The sequence below is a fragment of the Ambystoma mexicanum genome, chromosome 3q (assembly GCF_040938575.1).
Source record: "Ambystoma mexicanum isolate Mex_15411 chromosome 3q, UKY_AmexF1_1, whole genome shotgun sequence".
Taxonomy (NCBI): Eukaryota; Metazoa; Chordata; class Amphibia; order Caudata; family Ambystomatidae; genus Ambystoma; species Ambystoma mexicanum.
In genome coordinates this window covers 994,889,448-994,908,421 of record NC_090926.1, presented here as the reverse complement: position 1 = coordinate 994,908,421, position 18,974 = coordinate 994,889,448, and the positions used below count along the sequence as shown (strand labels likewise).

The 18,974-nt window shown below is 42.3% G+C and overlaps 1 long non-coding RNA gene across 1 annotated transcript in view; it reads left to right on the top strand.

Annotated features, from left to right (window-relative positions):
* The window catches only part of LOC138583163 (uncharacterized), a 116,972-nt gene extending 98,316 nt beyond the window's left edge, over window positions 1-18,656 (top strand). The window contains exon 4 of the long non-coding RNA XR_011305173.1: window positions 18,162-18,656. This is a non-coding gene — a long non-coding RNA (uncharacterized lncRNA). The remainder of the gene's footprint in view (window positions 1-18,161) is intronic.
* The last annotated feature ends 318 nt before the right edge of the window (window positions 18,657-18,974 follow it).

Here is an 18,974-nt window from a genome sequence, read left to right as displayed (position 1 = left end):
ACACCAAGGCATTTGTCTCAGCAGACCACGGATTAAACCATTATAAAACTTCCACCCGTGGTTACATTAAAGAGGAAAGTATTTATCCACAAGCAGAGGAGGTGGGCACATTAAAAGATTAAAAATATCAAGGCTTGCTACCACATAATAGAAATACGCCAGTCACAAGGTCAAAGTTACAATTGTATTTATTAGCAAGTGGCCACTTGGTTCTCAACACCCCACAATGTGTGCAAGCAGACACCGTGAGATGAGAGACGACTGAACATTCCACAAGTACACATATTTATACAAATTCTTCACAGCTTTGGACACATCATCCAGCCCCTCTTCATATAATACATAACTTAGGGTGTGTGACCTAACTACATCACTAATTCATATTTAAACATCATTGCATAGTTTGCTGTTTTCCATCAAACAATTCACATGTTTTCCAAATACAAGACACAAGGTAACATTCCTCATTTTACTCGCTTATATTTGTCTACCATTTGTTCTTGAGCTTAAAGTCAGTTCCAAGGAGAGAAAACAAGGATTTCTGCAGAAATGCACGCTCAGCTATTCATTAGTCTACTTTACTGTTTCAACAGGGAAGGCACTGTAGGGACTGATGACATCTAAATTACTGATTAGTACAGTAATCAAGTAGCTTCAAGGTTCTTCAGTGCAGGATAAACAATCCACCTTACCAGCTTCAACATTCTTATCTAAGTTAACATCATAAAGCAGCACAAAGTTCATCTTGCTCTGTTGAAGCCGAACACACAAGTTCTGAACATGGAACAGAAAGCAGGAGGCGATCAAAATGGTTCATTCAATGCGATATTACAGTGTGATGCGAATGTGCTTAGGCCAACATTTACTATCAGGCGGTATTATAGAGAATACATTTTCACAAACCCTCCTTTTGGCCTAAGCCAAGAGCATTATTCAAATATTCAAACATTAGCATCATCCAAAGAGCACGTATCATCATCAGAACATCCTGAATCGCTATCCTCTTAACCATTGATCGCCCTTAATTCCTTCACGGTGACATCCTTTATTACCGAGGCCTTAGCAAATGTTCACGGCATATGTGTCCTAGGTTCTAGTTTACCAACCGCTTGTGTACAGGTACCCCCTATCATGGAACAAATGACAGGAAGACACTGTATGCAACAACAACAAAATAGTACAATGCCAAGGATCACCATCAGAGCTGCAAATATTTTCCAGCCCCAAGTTCGTAACAGGTCCCAGAACCATGTGCCAACCCAGCAGTCTGTATTATTCGAAATGGCATGTGTGGTGTTCATAATCATCAAGAGGGTGTTGTTATGATAACCCCCTCTATGTCGGAGGCCCCGACGACCAAGCGTATGCAAATGCGCAGATGGTGGAGACATGGTAGATAAACTTGCAGTCGGCAATAGAGTATCAAGTGGACGCAAACTTTCCAATTACCAAAATACGAGTGTCAATGTAACTACAATACAAGCTGTTATTGTGATCAGTATCCATTTGGTCCTAGGGGACCATGGCCTTTGATGGACAGGCCTATTGTCAGCAAAACGGTCAATGTTATCATTAGTACGAGCGACCTCAAACACAGGTATAGTTTCTCATTGTCCTTCAAGAAGCATAACTGTTAGGCTTTTTCTTTTCAGTTCATCCGTTGGTGGCACTTCACCACGTGGTAACAAAATAATGATAGGTCAAGTACCCTCTCCTTTGGTCCCTGTGACACTGGCAGGCTGAGTACCAAGGTAATCTTCATGAATCAAAGATTAATCATACCACAATTTAAATCATTCTAAAAAACATTTTTTCATTTATTTATATGCATCTTATGCAACAACATAAAAAAGGACTATCACAGAGTCCTACACATTTATTACTAAAAAATACCAAAATCGGTGCTAACCACTTACAATCTAACTGGTGTCAGTGACACCACACCAGACCTATCATGATGAATAAAGATAAAATAACCAGGAGAAATTCGTACACACAGGAAAAAGTGACAAAAAATTAATTATTTACATAAGTTTGTTAGTGACCAAGTTGGAAACCAAATCACTGGTTCCTTGCACATACATACATATAACAGAGTAATTTGTAGCACGGTTGTAAGATGTTAATTCATTCTATTTACCACCACTTGGTGTTTAGTCAAAAAGACAACCTAGGGTATCTGGAGACGTATTCTCCACACTACCCTTTGTTAAGAGTTTATTGTGAAAACTGAGAGATAGGAAAAAATATAATACTAATTTCCTAATATAGAGTCGACATATGTTTCGGCCGTATAGTTCATACAGAGCACTCTCTCGGTGCTGTTGAAGCTGTTGATATTGTCCATCTTCAGGACAGAGGACAGAGGACAGAGTTGTTCAAACACTTGTGTATAGGCGCGTTGCAAATGCCATATCATATGATATCAAACAATATAACAAATACTTTCCCAGGTTCTTCTATTATGATCTACAAGAAATGCTCCATGAAGAAGCTTGGCTAAAGGTAAAAATTGTGGTACATGGACTGTAGTAATTCGGCCATATCATGGACTAACCTGCAGTTGCCGCAGATTACTTCGGGACGTTGTAGGAGAAATGTCAATGGGATAATTCTAGACATCTTAGGCTCCTTTACGGATGCTTGCTTGGCCAAGTTTATTTCTTCACCGTGCCTGTAAATGTATATACTGTTGTCATACTCACATCTATTGTGAAGTGGATAAAACCATGCTCCTCAAAATGTTATGTTTAGATATATACCTTAGATGGCTGGCAAATGGCAGTCGTGCTTAAACTGTCTCCACAGGAAGCCTTTCAGGTAGTAGATACGAGTAAAAAGAGCACGTCTCACGTGGCCGCTGTTAATGACACAGTACACCAACTGCTCAAGAGAAAAGACAAAACCGAGATATCCATTGAGAACAATGTAAAGTCTCTTGTGTCTTTATACATCTATCACTATTTGGCAAAAAGTTGTCTGTTAAACAAGGCTGTATAAGTCATTTGAATTGTGTCTGTAAATCAGATTATACTGCTGTTGTGTGCCTTTGATGCAATCTATTACTCAGAAAAACTCAGACAAATCTAAACAGTCTAATAGTTTTACACAGCTTAGCCATACTTTATGCTCCCAATTCTTAAAGACACCAGTTCCTCGGCGTGCACTGAATTTTGTCAGCAAGGATGGCATTAGTGCCATTTGTCTAATGAGGGCGCAACATTGTTGTTAATCACGGTGTGGGTGGTGATTCGCTTACCTTTTAGAACGTGTTACTCGCAAGAATTCTCAGCCCAACTGCTAGCGCGTTTGTAAGGCCAGTTTAAACGTGCATTTGATGTCGGGAGTAATATGAGTGAGAGACCCGGTCACCTGGCCGAGAAATACGTGAACGTGATTGCTTTTCAAATACTACATTGCTGATGGGAAAGGTAGTTTCACATGCCACTTTCCAGTTTCACATATGCACTTGCTCACTGACATATGTATGTATGTGCAAGGAACCAGTAATTTGGTTTCCAACTTGGTCACTAACAAACTTATGTGATTAATTAATTTTTTGTCACATTTTCCTGGGTGTACGAATTTCTCCTGGTTATTTTATCTTTATTCATCATGGTAGGTCTGGTGTCACTGACCCAGTTAGAATGTAAGTGGTTAGCACAGATTTTGGTATTTTGTAGTCATAAATGTGTAGGACTCTGTGATAGTCCTTTTTTATGTTGTTGCATAAGATGCATATAAATAAATAAAAAAAATTTTTTACAATGAATTAAATTGTGGTATGATTAATCTTTGATTCATGAAGATTACCTTGGTACTCAGCCTGCCAGTGTCACAGGGACCAAAGAAGGAGGTAGTTGACCTATCATTCTTTTGTTACTAGTTTAGACTCCTGCCCAGATAGTGTCAACCACCCCGAGATCAAAAAACTGGGAGTACCCATTTTGTAAAAGACTCACTTCACCACATGGCCAATCTTGTTTGAAAGTAACTTTGCCGGTCCCTGCCTCTTATCGTATGCAGAAGAGGAATGACGAGGGACTGGCTGAACATCGGTTTCTTGTGGGTTTCTTGTGGGTTCAGAATCCTAGCCACACTTTCCTATTCTATTACATTGATGTAATGTCAAGCCCTCAATCTAAATCTTGTTTCGTGGTCACAGATTGTACCTTGAAACACCAGGTACAGAATGGTCATCAAACAGTGCGTTGTCGCTCTCTGAAAAGGATGGAGAAGCAACGTCGGTCGATGGTGAAGAAGAAAATGAAGAAGAAGCTGCGGTCTCTCCAGGCCCCACAGGCTCAGGAAGCAATTTTGTAGCACACTCGACCTCCTTGGTATTGATCAGATCTGGCTCACTTGGAGCGTCGGAATCATCAATTTCCTTCTCATCCCCTTTATCATACGCCAAAGGAAGAGGAACTCTTTTCACATGCATTACGTGAATCCGATGTCGCTTGCCGTTCACTCGTACAGCTGTTTGCGTAGCCAAAACGATCTTCTAGGGCCCCTTCCAGTGAGGTGCAAGACAGGTGCCCCTCTCAAAATTCTTTACCAAGACCCACTCGCCAGGTCAGAGTCGGTGACCTGGACCCTCATATTATACAGGGAGGGCTGCTTGTAGCTGTTAGTGAATCAAACGCAAGTTTTGAGTCAACTGATCACAATAATGAGACAAAAGCGGATATTCAATGTCCCTCAATCATTTTGGTCTCGATGCATTCAATACATTGGCTGGTCTACCCATGACAATCTCATAGGGGGAGAGCCCCGTCTTTGACTGTGCGGTCGTCCGCATCGATAGCAAGGCTATTGGTTAAGTGTCAGGCCATTGCAGATTGCTGTGTGCACATACTTCAGCAGGTTTATGCTTCAAAATAACTACCCTTTGGTTTTGGTGTTCCCTTTCCGATGTTATGCTGTAAACATATCATACAACTCTGAACCAAGCGTTCAGCAGCTTTCTGGATATTTGCATTATGCCAGACGTGATCTAACTGTTGACAAATCTTTTTAGCTCATATGTGTGTTGGGCCATGAGCCATGGTGACTATAGCAGTGACATAGGCATTGGGCTGCATCCATCTCTGTTTCTCATTGTCCACCCAACAACCCTCATCATCTAGACCCGCTGGACCCTCAGCCCACTGTTTGATTTCTTCTGAAGTAGCTTCAGCCTGAATCTCATTTACAGTGCTAACCCCTTCCTCCGTCATGCAAGTATCGTTAACCCATCTTGCTGAATCGAGCAAATACATTTTCAAGTGCAGATCAGTAGCAGTCCGTTTGGCTATTCTGTCAGCAAAAGTGTTTCCTTTTCCTAAATGGTCCGTCACTTTCTGGTGTGCGGTGCACTTCATTATTGCTAGTTGTGTAGGAAGCGCAAGTGCTGATAGCAACCGTAGTATCAGAGTGCCATGTTGAATATTTGTTCCATGTGATGTCAAGAATCCCCTCTCAGCCCATAGTCAGTCAAAATTATGAATCCCCTGAATGCACACTGGCTATCTGTATATATGTTTACACTAAGGTCGTCTGAAATTTCACAAGCTCTAGTTAATGCAATAATCTATACAGCTTGCTTGTTTGCTCTCTACAACAGTGTTTAGCGTGGTTATCTCATAAGCAGCGCTGGATGTACCATCCAGTAGCTTATAACAGGAGCCATCACAAAATAGCTCCCCTTGTGGACTCTTTAAGGGTGTATCAGTTAAATCAATTCTGCCCTTGGTTTCTTGTTCTATAACATAAAGGAAATCATGTGACACCTTGTCACTGCATTCTGTCTCTTGTGGAGAAGGCAATAGTTCAACCGGATTCAATGAACAACATCTCTTAATTTGGATATGCGGAGCAAATAGAATCTGCATATACCTTGTTTGTTGGGCTGATGTGAGATGTTGAGTCTATGTTCTGCTTAATAGAACTTCTACGGAGTGGGGTATCATCACGGTTAAAGAGTGACCTAAAACCATACCCTCACTTTGTTTCACAGATGCAGCATCAGCAACTACAGTTCTCAAACATCTTGGAAAGCGCATGCAACGGGGTCTAATGTGGAGGAAAGATAGCCGCAATGCCTATTCTTGCCCCCATGTTCCTGTGTCAAAACAGCCAGCGCACACCCGTCACGTTCATGCACATACAAAACAAAGCCCTTTTCGTAATTTGGTGTGCCCAAAACTGGTGCTGAACACAACGCATACTTAAGCAAATCAAAAGTGTTCTGGCAATCCATGTTCCACGGTAAAAGCAAAGAAATGTCTTTCTTTGTCAGTGCCAACATAGGTTTTATCAACAGTAAAAAATTCGGAATCCACGGTCTACAACATGAAGCCTTGCCAATTAAAGCTCTAACCTCCTTCTGTGTATTTGGAACAGATATATCAGAGTTGCTTTGTATCCGTTCAGGTGTCAGCCTTATTCCCTCCTTTGACAGGAGATAGCCCAGATAGGCGACCTCCTGTTGACAATACTGACATTTCTTCAACAAAGCCTTATGCCCATGCCCTGCTAAATGGATGAGCAGCAACGCGGTGCCCTCCTTGCAAGCATCTTCAGAATCAGCAGCTAGAAGTAGATTGTCTACGTATTGCACCAACATGCACGTGGAAGGCAATTCAAGCATATCAAGCTGTTCTTTTAATGCTCTACTGTAAATACTTGGACTCTCGGTTTATCCTCTGCGGCACACAAGTGAATGTGAATGAGCATTCCCCTAGGGTGAACACAAACAAATATCTGCTGTCAGCATGCACAGGAATACTGAAGAAAGCGTTTTTCGAATCCACAACACTAAAATGCGTAGCCGTAGCTGGAATCATAGTCAGAATAGTGGTGACATCAGGCACAATTTGGGAACTGTGGAGCAACCACCTTATTAATTGCGCTCAAATCAATAAGGAAACGGAAAGGAAGCGCATTATCACCTTTCTTGTAAAGTGGCAAAATCGGGCTATTACACAAGCTCCCCAGAATTTCTTCAATCACACCTCGGTGTATGAAATCTGAAACAATATTTTTCAAGGCCTGTTCACCTTCGACCAAAATCTTATATTGCAGGATACGCAGTAATTTAACACCTGGTTTCAAAACAATTTTATCTGGCTCAACCTGTAAAATTCCAACATCATTGTCATTAACTGCCCATAAACATGAGGGAACCTTATTCAATTCAAGTTATAAAGGCATAGACAAAAATTGTGAAACAGAGGTTTGTTGGGGCGAAATCGTCAAGTATACTCCATCTGGAGAAGAATGAATTACAGCATTCAATTTCTTCAATAAATTCAATCCCAACAAATGTTCGCCACAATTTGTTGTCAACAGAAATGGACAAGTATCAGTGAATGGTCCCAGTGAAATTGGTACCGGCTGAGAGACCGGACTAACCACTGGCATACCAGAGAACCCTACAGAAATGTTACTCTGCCCTTACAGTGAAATATCTGAAACCCGCAAATTATCAATAGAACACTTCTGTGTCCCTGTATCTATTAAAAAGAGATTCTCCCTATTCCCCACCTTCATTTCAACGTGGGCACTTTCTGATCGACAGGAATAGGTATTGGTTCCAGACCCTGTTTCGGGCTGTCGTAATGGAACAGTATATCGTCAGATATAAAATCTTCAGAAAAATAGGCATTTCAAGGATTATCAAAAATATTCCCACTATTAACATTCTGTTGCTGATTATCTTGTGGTGGTGCCTGTTGGTTCTGTGCAAACTGATTTCTACCAGGACCCCCTATCCCAGGATTGCCTCTGGATTGTCTACCCATGGCGCCATACGTGCTATTCGATCTCTGCTGAAGGAACAGGCATTGTGCTCGCCAATGACCCTCTTGTCTACAGTATGCACATTGGTTTATATACAAGGGACCCAGTTGTGGCCACCCTGTGGCATAAATTGTCCTCTAGACTGTATATTCCCACCTCTAGCTCCTCTAGCTATTTGCTGCAGTAACACTCTAGGCTTCAAGTCTCCCTTCTTCTTTTCTACCTTCTCCTTCTCCGTATTAACCCTGTTTTCATAATACTGGGCCATATGCAACACTTCAGATTGTGATTTCACTTGCCATGCACTCTCAGAAGTCATAATCTGTGATTGTATTTCAGGCAACAACCCACGCACAAATTTGTCAACAAACAACCTCTTTCCTAGCTCTGTACTTAAATCTTGACCACTAAAATCTGAAAATACTTGCTCAAATCTGTTAAAATATTCTGTTGCACCCTCTGACTTCCCTTGCATGCAACCTCTAAACTTATCCCATATAATTCTCTTTTCCGGTGCCAAAGTCTTTAATTTAGTCACTATGTTATTTGGCAACAACAGTATCACCTGTGGCGGCTTCTCGCCAGCTTTCCTTTCCCCATCTGCTCATACCAAAGCATCCCATGTATCACCCATCACTTTCTGATCATCTGCAGTTCTAATTTGGTTCCATAAGTCAGCAGGAAGGATCATGGGAAACAACAAATCTATATCTCTCAATGTAAAAACAGACGAACGCAAGACAGATTCTATTTCTTTATAAAATCCTGCTGGATTTTTCCTAATGTCTGGAATTGATTGCTTAATGATATTCACTTCCTGTCTAGAAAACGGGACATGGAAAAACTGTGAGATATAATGTGCTGCAATAGTGGTCTACTTTTGGAACAAATGTCGGAGGAACCTCTCTCATTGGCAATTGTAAAGAAGGCAAATCTTGAACATCTATTAAGCAGTAAGGCCAAGTGAAGTGACAAAGAAGTCAATGCAGTATCGGGTGAGAATGCTCTTTTATAAATAACCATCAAATCTGCAGGACAACATAACTTTTTCTTCATACATTCATCCTGTAAATACTCAACCATCACCTGTAACACTTTCCTTTGCATTGCCAGAGCATACTGACTAAACGCGTCATGCACTTCAGTGGGAGAAATTGAAACATCTGAAATCCATCTAAGAGTGTCTCTTTTGCAAATGCACATTTCTTCACTCATTGGTTTCAATGGAGGAAGAAATCGCTTCTGCACATATGAAGCCTGCCGTTCATTTTCATCCATCTGATCTTTCTGTAACCGATCTAGCTCCCTTTTAAACTCAAATACCTTCACTACATGCTCATATACTTTTGCTGCAGTGTCCCTTGAGCGGGCACAGACATTCAAATCCTGCAATCCCCGTGGGACATTCATGTCTGTCAAATCACTCCATATATCAACTAAATACGTTCCCATCCATTCTATCAAAATATTCTGTTCAGGAATACCCCCTTGATCAGAATTTGCAACCAAAGTAGCTGATTCATCACCTTCTTCTATGTACTTTTCAGCCCATGTATGCAATTATTTCTTTCTCTCTTTAGTTATCGTACTACGAGTCACTATTCTTGAGGAAGCTTCCATCCCTTCAACCACTACAGGTGGCGCAGAACCACCTGGCAAAGAGAGTTCATACAAATCTTGTTCAGTAGGCGGCAGAGGAAATACTGTTTCTGGTGCAGACAGAACTATGGGAATGGCAACTGTTGGCACGGGTGCAGGTGCAGGAAGAGGAACAACAATGGGAGGAAGAGGAACAAGAACAGGAAGAGGCACATAAGGAGGCGGTGCAGTTGAATCAGTTCTACGCTCATTCAATCATTTATTAACTCATCTGATGCATGTAAATCCTGAGAGGGATATATCTTTTTCATTTCTAGTTGGAAAGCCCTGTCCATACCTCTAATGGATTCTGACTGTTTCTGCTGATCATACAACAATGCTTTCTCAGCATTCGTCATGTGTCTACGCACATGCTTTTCTCTACTTTTGAGTAGCTGCATAGCTTCCTTCCTCCAATCCCTAATGTTGGCCATGTTTCAAAGAATGTCTTTCCCTGTGGAAAAATACTGTGAAGACATAGTTAAATCATAATCTTACTTGGCGACGTTTGTATTTGCAAACACAACACCAAACAAATATCAGGACTTCTATGAATTGGGGCACGACTCACCTGATTTCAACCAACAAAGGTCAAAACGGACATCAATCGTCGTGTCTGGCGCTTTCGTCAAACAAGCCCCGACATCGGGACCCTCGTCGTGATACCCTCTAAACGCTGCCCACCGTCCAGGGATCGGGCGTGCAATACTGTGGAGGAATCGCGTCTCACTTTGCAGGGCGCCCCGACACTCTCCGATCCTGGTCCGGTGGCCTCGTCTTCATCCAAGCGATGTGGCATCAATCCTGAGGGTCCCTATTCGGGCGCCATCTGAAAGATTAAAAATATCAATGTTTACTACCACATAATAGAAATACGCCAGTCATGAGGTCAAAGTTACAATTGTATTTATTAGCAAGTGGCCACTTGGTTCTCAACACCCCACAAGGTGTGGAAGCAGACACCGTAAAATGAGAGACTATTGAACATTCCACAAGTACACATATATATACAAATTCTTCACAGCCTTGGACACATCGTCCAGCCCCTCTTCATATAATACATAACATAGGGTTTGTGACCTAACTACATAACTAATTCATATTTAAACATCATTGCATAGTTTGCTGTTTTCCATCAAACAATTCACATGTTTTCCAAATACACAAGGTAACATTCCCCATTTTATTTGCTTATATTTGTCTACCATTTGTTCTTGAGCTTAAAGTCAGTTAGTTCCAAGAAGAGAAAACAAGGATTTCTGCAGAAGAGCACGTTATGCTATTCATTATTCTACTTTACTGTTTGAACAAGGAAGGCACTGTTGGGACAGATGGCATCTAAATTACTGACTAATACAGCTTTTGTTTAGCTTCAAGGTTCTTCAGTGCAGGATAAACAATCCACCTTAGCAGCTTCAACATTCTTATCTAAGTTAACATCAGTTAACAGTTCATCTTGCTCTTTTAAAGCCGAAAACACAAGTTCTGAACATGGAAAAGAAAGCAGGAGGCGCTCAAAATGGTGGACAACTCAAAATGGCAGTGTAGTCAGCCTGTTTCAGGTTCATTCAATGCGATATTACAGTGTGATGCGAATGTGCTTAGGCCAACATTTACTATCAGGCGGTATTATAGAAAATACATTTTCACAACATGGGCCCAGGGCCAAGCAAGGCCAAGGGAACCCAATATGGAATGGGAAAATCATTATTACCTTATTACTGGTCCCATAAAAGGCAGCCAGTCTCAGACAGGAATGGAAGAGAATCGCATTCCTGAGAGATGGTGTCAGAGAGATATGGTGTCAGAGACAGAGAGAGAGAGAGAGACATCTAGAGAGAGAGAAAGAGTGAGAAAGAGAAAAGAGAGCAATAGATCATGATACACAGGGTATTACTAGTTAAACATATCTACAGTTCTGCATGCCTCTCCATTGCCTGTCTGCTGTGCTAAAAATTGACTGTCAAAGCTAGTATATGTGTCTACAAGTATGTAGTTATATGTCTACATTTTCTTGACCTGGCACAAATTTATATTAATTGGAATTACAGAAGATCCCCTTATTGAATAGCTGCCCAGAGACTACAGTTCGTCTTTGCCAGTTTGTAAAATGTTTGCTAACAAAACCTGATGTAATGTCAAAGGATTTTAATGCAGGTGTGGTTTAAAATGAAAATGACAATAGCCGTACAATCTACAGCCCTGTAGTAGTATAGTAGCGGTGAGCAACTGAGTACCAGGACAACACCTCTGAGAAGTGGGAACCCCATCAGAGAGAGATTGAAAGAAAGAGAGATGGGGAGAGAGATAACAAGAGAGAGCAGAACTGAAGAAAGATTGGAGGAGCCAAGGGAGGAGGCTAGAGCTAGGATGAGTGAAAGGAAGACGTTGGAGCAGAAGGAAAGGCATAAACACTATGAGAAGGAAGATCGGCACTACATCCATCAAAGAGTGAGAGGGGCAATGTACCCCTTTTGGAGCAAAAGAATCAGTATGGGCCCCAGTCCGAGTTTTGCTTACTTCAGCGATAAATGTTGGCTTCAAAGTGTAGGATTTAGCTACTGCTGTTGCTAAAGGTAAATCCTCCACGTCAACACCAAACAGGGGATTGGGCAGTGCAGAACAAATTGCAGAAATTCCATTAACCCCAAAACAAGTGGTGATAACGGAACTGCCACCACTGATTTACCACTATGCCAACACTATATGCTTTAAAGAGTGAGTGCAGAGCTAAAGTATCACTATATCCCTTAAAGAGAAATATGGAGTGTAGGGTTTCCCATAGATGTTACCAAGCAAGTCAGCTGTGCTATGTCTAATAATGTTTGGAGAGCAAGCTAGGGATGTATCCCCGGGATCAACAATAGCAGGAAGACAGGGTGGGTTTTAGACTATTGTTGCATGTTAAGACCACCAGCATGATCTTGGATTCTAGTGTTAAACAGCATGTAGTGGGGGGAAACCCTTTCCAGGACATCCCAGGTGCGTGGGGGGGGGGATATTGACCTAGTTGCTTTATGTGGGACAGCCAAGCCCACAAAGCCACTATGCAGGGAGACCTTTTCCCATGTCCATTGCATACCCCTGAAGACATAAGGGGTAAAATGACCAGTGGAGGCCATCTACCCATCCCATGATGTGAAACCACTGATCTTAAATCACTGCCAGGGCCTTGGAGTTGGACCCAGCAAGACAGACCACGAAGACTGGTTTTATTTCACACTGGGCTTTTGGACGCAATACCAGGGGTGTTTCTAGAGCAGGAGATAGTTTAGGTGATTTGACCTATTCTGACACACCCACCCTTGCTTTGGATTGTGTAGGAAACAGCCTGTGCGGTGCAGCTTGACGCATGAACGAACGGTGGTGACAAGTCCTTTTCTCTAGCCTTCAGCATTGATGGTGGCATGGTGCGACGAAGAGCCAGAGTGTACCAGACTTAGAGCTGCTGAGTGCCATGTTTTGAGTCATTCCAGTGCTGATTGGGGGGCAGAGCTTCATGATTTTCTGTCTTTTCTGCCTTTGGAGCCCTCCTTCCCTCCTGTTGATAGGCTTGGGTGAGTTTGGTGCAGATCTGCCCCTGTCCTTGATTTCTGACAGTAGCGACTGCATGTGGCTATACAAGGTTACAAATGAAGTGCTACCCATAATGTCCAAATTGCACATTGTCACCTGTTTGCTGGAGCGCTGATTGACTCCCTGAACCTATACTTACCTGCTCACTAGCCGTTTACCTTAGTGGTATCAGTGATATTGTGACTGTGATTCTAATGGCACTATTGGGACTCTGATTGCGCAAACTTCCTTCCTCTTGTAATCTGCAAATTGACCCATGGCCTTTACCGGCCTTTATCTACTCCTTGCCCATCTAATTTGAGGAAATGGCTCTCCTGAAAACGGGTTACTAGAGACAAAGGACCTCTTGAAGGTGCTAAAAGGGGGTGTTTATCTAAAAGATTGGCTCGTGCACAAAACCATGCCCATTTATCACAGCAAGAAACACCTAGAATTGAACAGCCGCTTCTACATTAGGTTTTAAGGAGCACAATAACTTCTGCACAGACCGGCTCTGAGGGCACAGATGTGAATGGAATGCCAGGTGAAAGTGTAGGTCATGCCAAGTAAGTTAACAGCTAAACACCTGCCACGTGTGATCCACGCCACTCCTGTGGAATCTTCCAAGGAGGCCACACTAGCAGATTCCCTCAAATCAGAACCACTGTCTACATCTACTATACCTGTCAATAACATCTTGACCACCCAGGTTTGTCCTGGTAAAACGGGTTCCGTCTTGCAGTATTCTGGAATATCTAAATCACTTAATAATTGCACTCAATCTTACTATTCTGGGTCCTATAAGGGCTCGGCTGAGTGCCCAATGGTGACAAGACTGCGCACCCAATCCGACTCACCTCCAAACCTTTCACCTAGGACCAGGATAGTCAGTTTGGGTGCAGACTCGGTTTCTGGTGCCTCCCTAATAGAGTGTGGTTCTCTTACACTGGAAGAAAGTCCAACAGACGCTTCATAATGTGCAACAAACACTGCAGTAAATCATTCCTCGCTTTCTCTAGAGGAACTCTTGGACTATTTGGCAAATTCCATAGTACAAAGCAAATCACAGGATATATCCTTTTCAACGCAAATAAAAGCTCCCACAACTTTAAATGTGCAGAATTTTCCATAGTCCCTCTGCAATTGACAAAGACTGACACTGGCCTTTGCCAGATGCCGAAGGATAATAGTTTCAATTCCCCTCACTCTAACCCCACAACTTAGACCACTGGTGACTCTAATCCTCCAAAACTGACCCCACATTAGCTATTTTCATCTTCGAGGAAATCACTTAATCTGCAATTTCTTTGGCTATAGGTGGCAATAAAGGAATTAACCAGAATGGTCACGTACTTAAGAGAAGAACGAATCCAAGATCAAATTCTACTTGGGGAAAGTGTGGTTGTGAGAAATGTTCTATTACCACTATCAGCTCTAAGCCATAATTGTTGCACACAAAAACCAGATGATCAGAGTGCCAGGAAAGCTACTGCGGCAGCTATAGCTGATGCTTTACTACCATTGAGAGGTCAGGACCTAGTGAATGAAGATGAAGATTTGAGACCTCAAACCCTCCAAACAACTAGCACAGACAGTGCTCAGTCTACGGATACAGTACCTATGGAAAGGAAAATAAGCGCCTGGCCGAAATGATAAAGGGCCAACAGTGGAATCACAAGAAAGACCAGCGTCTGTACAGGATGCTTAAAGAGCCACTATTAAATAATATATTAATTAATGAATCTTTTATTACTCGCTAAACAGCAGAGATCAGTCTTTAAGAGTGGGACTGGGATTTGAATGTCTATTGCTTGCAAGGGAAACGTGTTGCCCCTGAGCTATCCTCACGTCAGAATCTAAACCCCAATCTCTTTCTAACATGAATAGATCCTCTGATCATAAACAGCCACAGGATCCAGAGATATGGCAAGTAGTGCCTCTTTCTGGAAGATAAGATCCTTTGGCTGGCTGGAGGAAAACAAATTTAATTTGTAGCTTCAACAGGGTGTTTCGGGAAATAAAAATACTTATAAAAGAGCTTTAGTCCGGATCCTCACAGACAATATGGACCCCAAAGGGAAAATAGAAGGAAATGGGAAAGAGACTTTCCAATAGTGTGAAGAAGCATTGGGGTGGCCTCCAGGCAGGAGGTTAATCTAGGAGAGCTGCAAACAGAAGAAACATTGAACACCTGGATGCGTGACCTGTAGTGGGTGGACGGTGCAGTCTGATAACTGCGCCACATCTAGGTGAGCCCTAAGCTGTATGAAGTACAATGAACTGAACTGGAATATTATACAAGAGGCAACAGTGAGCCTGTTAAATATTTTGTGAAGTGAAAATCAGTGAAGAGGGCCCGGCTCAGGGTGAGGGAAGCCTGAGAGACCCGCCACAGAAGAGAATCCTGATAAGAGACCTGACAAGAAAAGGTATTGTAAACTTGTGTCCAGCTAATCTGAATTGCCAAGAGAATCCTAAAACTCTATGGAACTTTCTAAATCTGAGTGCTTTGAACTTGGGGAAGGAAGCCACGGAAGAGTTCAATTTTCGCCCTAACTTTACTTTTAACACTATTGAGTAGCCAAATCCCATTCACCCTGTTATTCTGTAGAAGTGAGGGCAAGCATAGGTTTTGACGCAGACAGACCTTTAGTTTTAACTGACAGACTTAGACTACCCTTAGTTTTCCTTTCGTTAGGGAACATTCCCACCTGCGAGTTAGGGCCAGTTAGGTATTTTCTCATCCTCAGCACTAAAATAATCTACTGTCTGTGTCATCTCTTGATACCATGCCTGTCTTACAGTGTCATATACAGCTGGAAATGACACAGAGCGGACAAGTGGGTTGTGATAATTTTCAAGTCTATCAACAACCCGAAAAACAGTAAAACAATGCACATAAAAAATATCAGTTAAAATGTAATCAATTATTGAAGAGTGCTTGCACCTAATGAATGTCAGATGTGATGGAACCTCTGACGCAAAGGCGCCATTCAGTTGAGTAAGACAACATCTACAGCAAGTATTTGAAATCCTTAAAGCTAGAACTGTACCTTGCAAAAACAAAGTTTTTATCTTTTAGAAGGAAAAAATGCTTATCCAAATGGTTTATTGATAAAATCAATTTTGACTTTGTAAACATATACACATATTTGGGTGTTACCTTCTCACATAATCGGTCCTGTATAGCACACAAACTGAGAATCAGGAACTTATTAAATGTAAGGTTGTGGGGACTCCTGCAGTTTTACTACAGGTGTGCTGCCCAAGTTCTTATGAAATGCACTTAGGTATTCAAAGCTAAAATCTACACTTGGGTCAGGACCCCTGGAAACACTTAAATATCTTCTCTTAAGATATATTTTGGGTCTCCCGTAATTTACTCCAGTGTGTGAAATTAGGATGGAGGCAGGTATGCCTCCCGTGGCCTCTTACTGTGCTGCTACTCCACTCAGGTATCTTGTTAAGAAATCGGATGCTGGGTTCCCAAATCATAATGCTAAAAATGCAGTAAATTAATTGTTCAAAGGGGACGCAATAAACTCCTCTGTTTGGTGGTCACATATTTCTGTGGTCTGTGTGAGATGGGATATTTCTAATCCGATGACCCAACCAAACGAGGAGTCCCTACATGATGTCCTAGCTGAATACTTTGCTGCAAGAATTACTAAAATTAGAGGCTCCCTCCTGATTTTCCTCACACTCCCTCTTAAATGTTATACTTCATCAACTCTGCCATTATCCTCTGCCTCCATCTCCCACTTTAGTCACGCTAATACTCAGTGCTATCTCTATTGATGAAGATTAAGCCCTCTTGTGCCCCACCAGACCGTCTTGGTCAATCCTATTGCCCCATAGTGGCCTCAAACCTTTCTGAACTCTTCAACCTGTCCTTTGACACTGCTTACTTTCCCTCTGTTTTCAAAACAGCCACAGTCATCCCTCTCCTAAAAAATCCAGGGGCTGACCCAAACCTACCACTTATCTGTCGCCCTATGTCTCTTCTTCTGCGCTACTCTAAAGTACTCGAAAGGGTTGTGTTTAACCGTCTTACCAATTTCTTAGACATTCACGACTTTGAGACCCCCTACAAGCAGGTTTCTGCTCCTGTCACTCCACGGAAACTGCTTTCATGAATGTGTCACACTTCATTGCCTCTGCTAAGCACTGTAACCTATCCTCTATCCTAATTCTCATTGACCTGCCAGTTGCCTTTGACACTGTCGATCACTCTGATAACCTTAATACTCTCTTTCATCTTGGGATTCGAGATCAAGCCCTTGCCTGGATTCAATCCTACCTTGCACCTCACCAATTCTCTGTCTCCTGGAGCAACAACACCTCTCAACTCATTCTAACTGTTGGTGTTCCACAAGACTTTGTCTTGGGTCCACACTTCTTTACACTCTACACTTGGGGCACTAATCACCTCCTTTGGGCTCTCGTACCAACTCTTTGCAGGCGACACCCAAATCTTCTTCTCTTTTCTTGCACTCTCCTCTGATCTCTCTATCAAAATGCCCAACTGTCTCCCTGTCATTAAATATTGGATGGCTTCGCACTCTCTGATGCTACATTCTACCGAAACAGACATACTCTTTTTCCCTGCCAAAAGCTTTCTCTCATCTCTTCCTCTGCCTATCCAGATCCCACCTGACACTCTCCCCTACTCTTCCTCAGCTAGAAACCTCAACGTCATCTAGGACCCTTCTCACACCTTCTCTAATGTCATCTCCAAAACTGGAACAGCAGCTCGCCTTAACCTCCTAAATATTATGAGAATCAGGCACTTCCTTGCTTTCAACACCGCCAAGCATCTTTTAACCACTCCTGTCTTCTCTAAACTGGACTACTGTGCCAACATCTACTTTGGTCTCCCCAACCTTGGCCTTGCCTCTAATCTGCCTCTGTATCTCACTTTCTCTGCCTCCATTCTAGCACTTCACCCATCAGGGTCACATCCCGTGCAGAGCTGGTGGTACCGCCTACCTGCACTTAAAAATGGCCAATGTTGGTTGTCCTTAATCTATGTATGTCCATATATGTATTTGCCCCAGGAGCTGCTCCATTTACTCCCCTCCACAACCTGGTCAGAATGTCCCTCAAACTCATCCCATTGTAAGAAGCTCACTGCTTCCAGTGAAATCTGATTTCTTATCTATTGTATGTTCTTTTGTGATCAATAGAGCATTGTCTGGCGGAAAAAATAACTGCCCTCCGCCTGGAAAACAGGAGCAAATTCTTCGACACCTGGGTGCCCTTCTTGGACTACGCACAGCATTTCCCATGAGTGGTGAGGAAACCACCGTCCCTCCGTTGGCTGACCAAATATGATTAGTGAAGCCCGAACTCTGGTCGGAGACCCCTATTGAACACACCCCGGGCTAGTGACACTGAGACAGGAGCATTGGTGATCAACGTACACATCCCGAAGCACACCAACCCACGCCACTGATTGGCCCGGACCCTCTGTGGACAATGACTGGCCATATCAGGATCCCCCATGACCTACAGCATCCCCTCCCGGACTGGCCCACTGGTCCTCCTGTCCTCTCCGTCCCCACTCAATGATGTATTTGGTTTGTCTTTGTTTTATATCTGCATTTGTCTTTCGGTGATCAAATTGATGCTCTTGAGATGCCTGTTGATTGACAAAATCAATAAAAAGAAAGAGCATTGTTCCTCCTGAATATAAATAAATAAATAATTAAAAGTGAGGAGAATAAAAATTGCAACAGAAGTAGATTGGTGGGAAAAAGATTGGGTCAGCGCAAATAAGGTCACTTCATTGATATTTTGGAGCCAATAAAAGACCCCTTGGTCTCTGACAAGTATTTAAATTCAACACTTTCTCCAAGGCTTAGATTTCTTTTAACTTGTATGCGATTGAATGGGCTTTCAACTGGTGATAAATCATTGACCAACAAGTCAGTACGATGTTCGTTCATCGATGTTTCGCTGCAATTTTTGGTGAAAAATGTTTGCTGAAAAAATCTTAG